Source organism: Aegilops tauschii, chromosome 1, assembly GCF_002575655.3.
Source record: "Aegilops tauschii subsp. strangulata cultivar AL8/78 chromosome 1, Aet v6.0, whole genome shotgun sequence".
Taxonomy (NCBI): domain Eukaryota; kingdom Viridiplantae; phylum Streptophyta; class Magnoliopsida; order Poales; family Poaceae; genus Aegilops; species Aegilops tauschii.
Genome location: NC_053035.3, coordinates 166,870,994 through 166,881,154, shown reverse-complemented (window position 1 = coordinate 166,881,154; position 10,161 = coordinate 166,870,994).

Below are 10,161 nucleotides of genomic sequence, written 5' to 3'. Positions count from 1 at the left end.
GTAGGGGGGCGCGCCTACCCCACAGGGCGCGCCCTCCACCCTCGTGGGCCCCACGTTGCTGCACCGACGCTCCTATATATACCTACGTACCCCCAAACTACCAGATACGGAGCCAAAAACCTAATTCCACCGCTGTAACCTTCTGTACCCGTGAGATCCCATCTTGGGGCCTATTTCGGAGCTCCGCCTGAGGGGTCATCGATCACGGAGGGCTTCTACATCAACACCATAGCCTCTCCGATGATGTGTGAGTAGTTTACTTCAGACCTTCGGGTCCATAGTTATTAGCTAGATGGCTTCTTCTCTCTTTTTGGATCTCAATACAATGTTCTCCCCCTCTCTCGTGGAGATCTATTCAATGTAATCTTCTTTTGCGGTGTGTTTGTTGAGACCGATGAATTGTGGGTTTATGATCAAGTTTATCTATGAACAATATTTGATTCTTCTCTGAATTCTTTTATGTATGATTGGTTATCTTTGCAAGTCTCTTCGAATTATCAGTTTGGTTTGGCCTACTAGATTGATCTTTCTTGCAATGGGAGAAGTGCTTAGCTTTGGGTTCAATCTTGCGGTGTCCTTTCCCAGTGACAGTAGGGGCAGCAAGGCACGTATTGTATTGTTGCCATCGAGGATAACAAGATGGGGTTTATATCATATTGCATGAGTTTATCCCTCTACATCATGTCATCTTGCTTAAAGTGTTACTCTGTTCTTATGAACTTAATACTCTAGATGCATGCTGGATAGCGGTCGATGTGTGGAGTAATAGTAGTAGATGCAGGCATGAGTCGGTCTACTTGTCTCGGACGTGATGCCTATATACATGATCATACCTATATATTCTCATAACTATGCTCAATTCTGTCAATTGTTCAACAGTAGTTTGTTCACCCACCGTAATACTTATGCTCTTGTTAGAAGCCACTAGTGAAACCTATGGCCCCCGGGTCTATTTTCCATCATATTAATCTCCCGACAACAAGCTATTTCTGGTGCCATTTTTATTTTACTTTCTTTACTTTGCATCTTTATCATAAAAATACCAAAAATATTATCTTATCATATCTACCAGGTCTCACTCTCGTAAGTGGCCGTGAAGGGATTGACAACCCCTTTATTGCATTGGTTGCGAGGATTTATTTGTTTGTGTAGGTGCGAGGGACTCGTGAGTGGCCTCCTACTGGATTGATACCTTGGTTCTCAAAAACTGAGGGAAATACTTACGCTACTTTGCTGCATCACGCTCTCCTCTTCAAGGGAAAACCAACGCAGTGCTCAAGAGGTAGCAGGGCGCACTGTGGCTTTGGCCGTGACATGTCCGTGCTCGCTACGGCTACTCTGGCGTCGGCGAGCGGCAGGGAGGGGTCAAGGGCGATGAGACGAAGGCGGTGGCGCGGTGCCGCAGTCGTCGGCGAGCTCTGGAACGAGCATGCGCGGGAACAGCGCAGAGCGCGTCGGACGCGTTGCCAGGGCCGTGTCCTCATGCCGTCACCACGTTGGCATGGTCAAAACGATGTCCACTGGATGCCAACCCATCTCTGGTGTGTTGTCCATGCAGTGTTTAGTCTAGAGGAAGAGATGGCACACTGCCAGGCCGACCAGATGAGACTAGAGATTCTTGGCAAGTTTCTGGACAGAAACTTGGTCGCCAAGTTTGGATAGCTTCTAGAATGAGATTAGGGATAATCTTCTAGAGTTAAGCTTTACTTAGGAGGGTAATGAGGCTCAAGAAAAATCAGCCTCATTGGATCAAGGAAAAGGGTACTTACTGTAGAAACTGCAATTTTGGGTCAGAATAGAAATGATTTTCTGTAGCAAAAATATTCCAAAAAGTGTTGCAATATTTTTGCTTAGGGAGGTGTGCCAAGGTTCAAGGAATATTTGGGAATTTTCTCAGATTTTTGGGAGCAATAAAAATGAGGGTTGCTTTGGAGCACAAGTTTCTGAATTGAATTTCGGAGAAGAAAATGAATATTTTCTTTTATGAAAAATATTCGTTGGGTCACTTTGGGATTTTTCAGAGTAAGAATGATGAATAAGAGATGGATGGGTCACTTGGGTGAAACAAGGACATGCCCAAGTGTTTAAGTCCATTTGTATTGATACAAAAACCCCAAATTCAAAGAAGAGGCAAAAGAAGTCCGGAAAAAGAGAGAAGGCAAAAACCAGGCTGTCACAAAGTCCTTGCGTAAGTCTAGCTCTTAAGAAAGAACTTCTTCTCCATGAACAAATCAATCAGTAGCTTGGTGTGCTAGGGATACATATAGAATGAAGATGATCAGTCTATCAGACCATAGAATACTTCAGACATTGCATGACAAACTTGGGATGATTCCAGAGGAAGCAAAAACAAGCTTTCTCGAATTCACGGCGGCAACTTACATCATATGCACATGAATTAGAGGAAGTCACTTCTTCCATCAAACATAAACTTCATGAGCTAGCACGAAGAAAATGCTTTCAAAAGTTTCCAACTCTAACTTAGATGTTCAACTTCAATTGTTCATCATGGTAGTATGATGTGTTGCCAGGATCCTTGGCACAAATGTTGGCAGAAACCTTGATGATTATGGAAATGCTCAAGTTCTTCAGAGCATGCTCAGACACTAGGTTATATCCTCGGTATCAATTGGAATGTGCCTTCCGTTTGCCGAGTTATTATGTAACTCTAGTTTCCTTTCCAAACTGAGTATGCCATTTCTTCGAACTCCTTCCAACGATAGTTTGTGAATTGCCTTGGGCTGCTATAGAGAGTCTCAATGATCCATGTATAACAAGTAATTCTTTTTGCCACTTGAAGGAATAATTCTACGAGTCACCTCCTCTAAGGTACCCCGTTATGGGATCATGCCAACTAACTCTTCGCTACTTCGAAACCAATGCACCATCATACTTGAGCGTGGAATTTTTGCCTACCAAATTGAACCCTTATCATCTACCTCTTTCCATTGCTCCTGATGTGTGTTTTCCTTCTCAACTCAAGAGGTGTTCTTACGTCTCACTCCATGAGATGATCGATCTTCAAGAAGATCAATTCCTGTAGAGTTTCTTTCTGTCGTTATTGTGTTGGGTGAAAATCTCGAAGCAAAGACGTCAACATCAACATGAGGCAAGGAATCAACGTTCCTATGAAGTGCAATCTGGATCGTGAAATTGTGTTAGCTTGTGTCCCCTCTGTCTCCTTACCTCATGTCTTGAATCTCGGGATGAGATTCTTGTCTAGTGGGGGCGAGTTGTCACATCCCTAGCTTCTAGTAATGCACTAGGCTAGCTTCATGTGTGCATCATCTTTAAATTCAAATGAATCTGATATGGGGGGTGATCAAACCCTAGAACTTTAAAATTTAAATAGGTCCAGTAAAAAATGCATTCATTGAACCCAAAAATGCCTTCATCAATGTTTGATAATTTTGGCAAGGCTTTGAGTCCAAACCAAAGCTATTGAACATTTTTGTGGAATATTTTGGGCACTGAATTTAAATCATATTGTATTTGAATTTAGATTTATATTCCTAATTTATAGAATATATTTTCAAATAACTTTAAAATATTTTATGTGCTCCTGGAAAAGTCCATCTAGCAACATAAAATTATTTAGAGGAATCTTTGGCACTGGTTTGAAATCATTTTGATTTTAAACAGTGGCAAGGTTTAATCAAAACAGAAACAGAAATAGAAAAGAAAAGACGAAAGCTTACCTGACGCTTACCTGCAGCCCACCTGGTGGCCACCACTGTAGTCGGCCCAACCGAGCAGCGCCAGAAGAATGCTGGGTGTGTGCTCGTCGTACGCTGGCCACGGCCAGCCACCTCCTGCTTCCCGCCGCTGCCTCGATGCCCTGGACAATACCATGTTTTCCCCTGGACCGCCTCGTCCTCTCCCATGCCTCTCTTCTCCCCTGCTCTCCTTCTCCCGCTCCCAGCGAGCGCCTCGCGGCACGCTGACGACCACCACCGCGGCCACCAGCCACCGCACGCCTCGCCGACACGCCAAGAAGCTCCGCCTCGTCCCCCTCTTCCTCCTCACTGAGCCACATGGTTCCTGAAGCCCCTGGACGCTGCCAGCACCGCTGTTCCCATTGTCGGTCGCTGTGGATCCTTGCCGTCGATTTGGGAGCTACAGAGCGTCCCCGACCTCGCTCTCGCACTCGTTGGCCTCGCTGTGAGCCTCCGCACCGAACCTCTCTCTCCCCGATGCCGATTTCTTCCTCTAACCGCGGGCTCCGTCAAGCCTGAGAGTTCCTCACCACCGGCCACGAGGTCGACATGGCTAGAGCTCATGGACGTCACGTCCGAGCGTACCACCAAGTTCTGCGCGTCCCCAGGAGACGAACGTGACCACCCATTTGCCCTGCCGTGCGCTGTAGGCCTTTTTCCCATCGAGGCCGAACTAGCACCGCCTCCCCGAGCCGGTTTCCGGTGACCCCGCGCCCAGCTACCTGCTCCCCAGGATGCGGGCGAGCACGGGATGCGCCCCAGTGGCCTTGGCCGCCGCTCTCGTGCCCTTCCGAATGGTCACCGCCGCGTTTCCTGGTCGTCGGCGCTGGGCTCCGGTGATACGTGGCCTATTAATTAGGACTAACCAACATAGTTAGTTAACCCTAATGACCCTCTGGGTCACCGACTGCTGGGCCCAGGCCCTGTTAACTGCTACTCCCTCTCTCTGAGTTAACAAGGCGTGCGCGTGCCCCTAGATTGTTGATTTGACCATCCTAATACAAGTCATATATTACAAAAAATATACCTATATAAACTTCAGATGTTGTATTTTCAAAAGGTATAATTTTTTTGTTATATAGTTTATATTAGAGTGATAAAATTGGCAACCCAGGTATACGCGCAGGATTTGTAAACTGAAACGGAGGGTGTAGATAGGTTTTAATTAAACCTTTTTAGCCACTGTTACACTGACATGTAGGTCCTACAGTTTAGGTTTGACCTGGACCGCCAGTTGACCTGCTGACATCACGATGACATCATGATGACATAGATAACAATTTTCTCGATTAAAAATAATCCAGGAAATTTTAGAAATTGTTTCAAACTCCTAAAAATCATAGAATTTCAACGTAACTCCAAATGAAATAATTTATATATGAAAAATGATTAGAAAAATCCAATCTATCCATTTATGCTATTTCATGCATGTCAAAGAAACTTAAACCTACTGTATAAGTGAAAACACATAGAGGGCATTTTAAATGCTTAAGTTTGGTATAAATGAGATAGAGCTTCATTGAACTTGTTGGTAGTTATATTAGTGCAATCCATAGAATCTTTGCCAAGTCATGATCATGCATCATTGTGTTGCATATGTTGTGTATCAATTTTCTTCGTTACTGTCCTTCTCGATAGGTTTGCCTCTCCGGGTGGCACCGACTACCTATCCGAGGAGCAGTGCTACCGTGTTGATCTTTCAGGCAAGCAAACCCCCTTTGATCACTCCGATACAGTCCCACTCTCTCGCTCCTACTCTCTTTTAATGCATTAGGACAACAGCGATTCAACTGTTACATGTTGCAGTTGTTCAACCCCATTCCTTTGCATGAACTGTCTTTGCCATAGTAAATAGTTGAAACCCACTAGCATGAGTAGGAGTTGTTTGAGCCATGATGTGCCTACTCATTCATGCTTGTTTGTCATGCCTGGTATTGCTTAGAGTTGTGTCAGGTCTGATTCATCGGGGATGAATTGGAATGTTGTGAACACGTCCTACTGTTGAGAGTTAAGTGTGTGAACATGATTTGGTAAAGTTAGTGGTGAGAGGCCATGTAGGAGTACATGGTGGGTTGTCTCATTGAAACCGTCCTCAGGAACTGAGTTCCGTGTTTGTGATCCAAGACAGTTAGTACCACACATTGGGTTCCGGTAACTCAACCCCTCTCGGCTTATTAATCACCCCGATCTCTGTCCAGGAGTTGCAACTAGTTTCTGGTGTTTGTTGGTTGTGTTAGTAGTCTACCAAGTGCCACCCGGCCAGGTGGGCTTGGGATAGACTAGGCACAGTGGCACGGTATACCAAGTGGCACCAGGATGGCGGGCTTGGGAACCCTGCTCACATCGTTTGGGGTTGTAGTGGAAACCCCGGCTGTACTTCCTTACGGATGGAACCCGAATAGGCGATAAACCTGGACTAGAGACTTGTGTGGTTAGTCAGGTCGTGGCCGACACCCTCGCCAGGCTTCCACTTGAAGGTTGCCGAGATACATGACATGTCCATGGCGGTAAGTGGCGAGAGCGTGTGTGAAGAAGTACACCCCTGTAGGGTTAACATGATCTATTCGAATCGCCACATCCGCGGATATGGACCACTTGAAACGCTTACATTGTTCATAGATAACTAAAAGTGGATACCCTAAAATGCGCAAGATAAGTGTGAGTGCTATGGATGGCCTTCTCGTAGGGACACGGGAGCAGGTCCATAGTGGTGTATTGTTATGGTGAATATGTGGACTCGTGTGTGCCATCTCAAAGAAGTTACTGGCAATCGTAGTTCAGGATAGCCACCGAGTCAAAGCTGTCTTGCTGCAGTTAAACTCCACCACCCCCTTTGTTGATACTGATGCATACGTAGTTAGTTCTGACGTAAGTGTTGTTTGGTACATTTGTACTCACGTTTGCTTAATTTATGTTTTTGCGGAGAGACTTCAGTCTCACTAGTAGTTCCGCTTGGACTTCGACGATTAGCTTGTTACCTCAGCTACGATCTTGTAACCTTGGGAGGGTCTTGTACATAATCAGGCTTGTCATCCTTTTTCATTTGTAGTTTTCTGTACTCACACATGTTATGCTTCTGTTGCTTGTATGCTCTGTATGTTGGGTCATGTGACCCCTGTTTGTAATAAATGCTATGTGGCTCTTCTGGGCCTTTATCTATATGAGTTGTTGAGTTATGTTGTGATGGCATGTTGTACATCACATACTTGCATGTTATGCGTACATGTAATGTGTATTGCTATGTGTGGGATCCGACACCTAGTTGTTTATTCTTGGTAGCCTCTCTTATGGGGAAATTTCTCCTAGTGCTTCCACTGAGCCAGGCTAGCTTGCTACTCCTCCGGAACACATGGGATGATCAGCATGTATGCATTACTGGAGTCCCCATTTCATGTTTCTTTGGAATTTAAATATGATGCATTGACGCTTATGCAGTGACAAACAAAGACTAAGCTAGGGCTGTGACAACTCACCCCCACTAAACAAGAATCTCGTCCCGAGATTAAAGACGTGAGGTAAGAAGACAGAGGGGACACAAAGCTAACACAATCCTCACGATCCGGGTTGCACTTCATAAGAACGTTGATTCGATCATAATCTTTGTCTCGACGTCTTGCTCTGAGAACTCCATCCAACATGACAACGAGAAGAAAGGGAAACTCTAGAAGAATCGATCTTCTTGAAGATCGATCAATTGATGATCAACTCACGGAATGAGACATAGGACATCTCTTAAGCTAAGACGTCCAACACACATCGGGGGGGATGGAAGAACAGATGACGTAGGTTCAATTTGGTAAGCAACAATTCCACGTCTAAGTAAGATGGTGCATGGTTTCAAAGTAGCAAGGAGATGAATTGCCATGATTCCATAATGAGGCACTTATTCCTTTAAGTGGCAAAAAGAATTACCTTTGATATAGAGATCAATGAATCTCTCCATAATAGCCTAAGGAAAATCACAATCAATCATTTGAAGGAGTTTGAAAGAATGACATACTCGGACTAGAATGGATGATGTGGACTACCTTGTTGAAGACAACGCAACGAGCGATTTTTGCTTATAATCGGAAATGGATGGGGCCCATGGTAGGATCACTTTTGAAGATGATCCTGAACATCAATTACTAAGAAGGGCAGCCATGGGAAATTGGCACAACGGCGGTGCAAGTTGGAAACAAAATGCAAATGTTGGGAATTTCAGCCATCATATTTGTCTGAGATTCAGATCTGGTTGGTAACAGGATATTTCAGACGTCATGTCTAGAAAAGAAAGTTTGCAACACAAACCGATGAGATGACATTGCGAGATTCTCGAGAAATGAACTATGATGGCAAGCTCCAAAACATGAGCTGGTTCTGCTACATACATGTGAACACGCTGTCCAAGACAAGTGTAACGCCCACGATGCGGCTATATCTCTCACGTGTCGAGGCACGACTTAGAGGCATAACCGCATTGTAGGTTTTGTCGCAAGAAGGGTCATCTTCACACAATCCCATGTAATGAACAAGAATGGGATAAAGAGTTGGCTTACAATCGCCACTTCACACAATACATAAATAAATTCATATATCATTCAAGATACACACATAGACCGACTACGGTCAAATCCAGATAAAAAGAAGATAACCCCAAATGCTAGATCCCCGATCGTCCCAACTGGGCACCACTACTGATCATCAGGAAACGAAACAAAGTAATGACCAAGGTCCTCATCGAACTCCCACTTGAGCTCAGTTGCGTCACCTGTACTGGTATCATCGGCACTTGCAACTGTTTCGAAGTATCTGGTGAGTCACGAGGACTCAGCAATCTCACACCCGCGAGATCAAGACTGTTTAAGCTTATGGGTAGGAAAGGGTAGTGAGGTGGAGCTGCAGCAAGCACTAGCATGTATGGTGGCTAACATACGCAAATAAGAGCGAGAAGAGAAGCAACTCAACGGTCGTGAAGCTAGAAGTGATCCTGAAACTACTTACGCACAACCATAACAGAAGAACCGTGTTCACCTCCCGGGCTCCGCCGAGAAGAGACCATCACGGCTACACATGCGGTTGATGTATTTTAATTAAGTCAAGTGTCAAGTTCTCTACAACCGGACATTAACAAATTCCCATCTGCCACATAACCGCGGGCACGGCTTTCGAAAGATAATACCCTGCAGGGGTGTCCCAACTTAGCCCATTATAAGCTCTCACGGTCAACGAAGGATATTCCTTCTCCCGGGAAGACCCGATCAGTATCGGAATCCCGGTTTACAAGACATTTCGACAATGGTAAAAACAAAACCAGCAAAGCCGCCCGATGTGTCGACAATCCCGATAGGAGTCGCACGTATCTCGTTCTCAGGACACACCGGATAAGAGAAGCGTACAGGTACCGACGTATCCCAAGTTGCCAAGGGATGGTCCCACACGATGCTCTAGTTTGGACCAACACTTAGACAAGCACTGGCCCGGGTGGGTAAAATAAAGATGACCCTCGGGATGCGCGACTCCCAAGGGAAAAAGCCTAGGTGAGGCAAATGTAAAACCAAGGTTGGGCCTTGCTGGAAGACTTCTATTCAAAGCGAACTGACAAGGGGGTCCCATAAATCACCCAACCGCGTAAGGGACGCAAAATCAAGGAAGATAACACCGGTATGACGGAAACTAGGGCGGCAAGAGTGGAACAAAACACCAGGCATAAGGCCAAGCCTTCAACCCTTTACCAAGTATATAGATGCATTAATTAAATAAGAGATATTGCGATATCCCAACAAAGTTCATGATATCCATGTACCAACAAGGAACAAACTTAATCTTCACCTGCAACTAGCAACGCTATAAGAGGGGGCTGAGCAAAGCGGTAAAATAGCTAAGCAACGGTTTGCTAGGAAGGGTGAAAAGGTTAGAGGCTGACATGGCAATAAGGGAGGCATGACATAACAAGTGGTAGGTAGCGCAACATAGCGATAGAGCGAACAACTAGCAAGCAAAGATAGAAGTGATTTCGAGGGTATGGTCATCTTGCCTGAGATCCCGCAAGGAAGAAGAACGAGTCCATGAAGAAGACAAACGGACGTAGTCGAACGAATTCTCACAACTCCGGAACGAAACCGAAGCTAACGAGAGAAGCAACCCAGAAAGAAACAAACAACATGGTAAACACACAAGCATAAGCATGACATGATGCACAAACAAGAATGATGCATGTCCGGTTTAAAGCGGCATGGCATGGCAAAGTGCACAAACAATACTACAAATTAAGTGGAGCTCAATATGCAACGAGTTGCATATTGACGAAACACCACATCAATTATTTAGTTCTCTCTCGTTTATGTACCCAACAATATTAAAAGTTATTAAACATGGCAAGGGGTGAAGCATATGAAATCTACCTATCTAGGCAAGTTTAAATGGGGCCGGAACAACAAATGACAATTCCGGAAAATCCTCATGT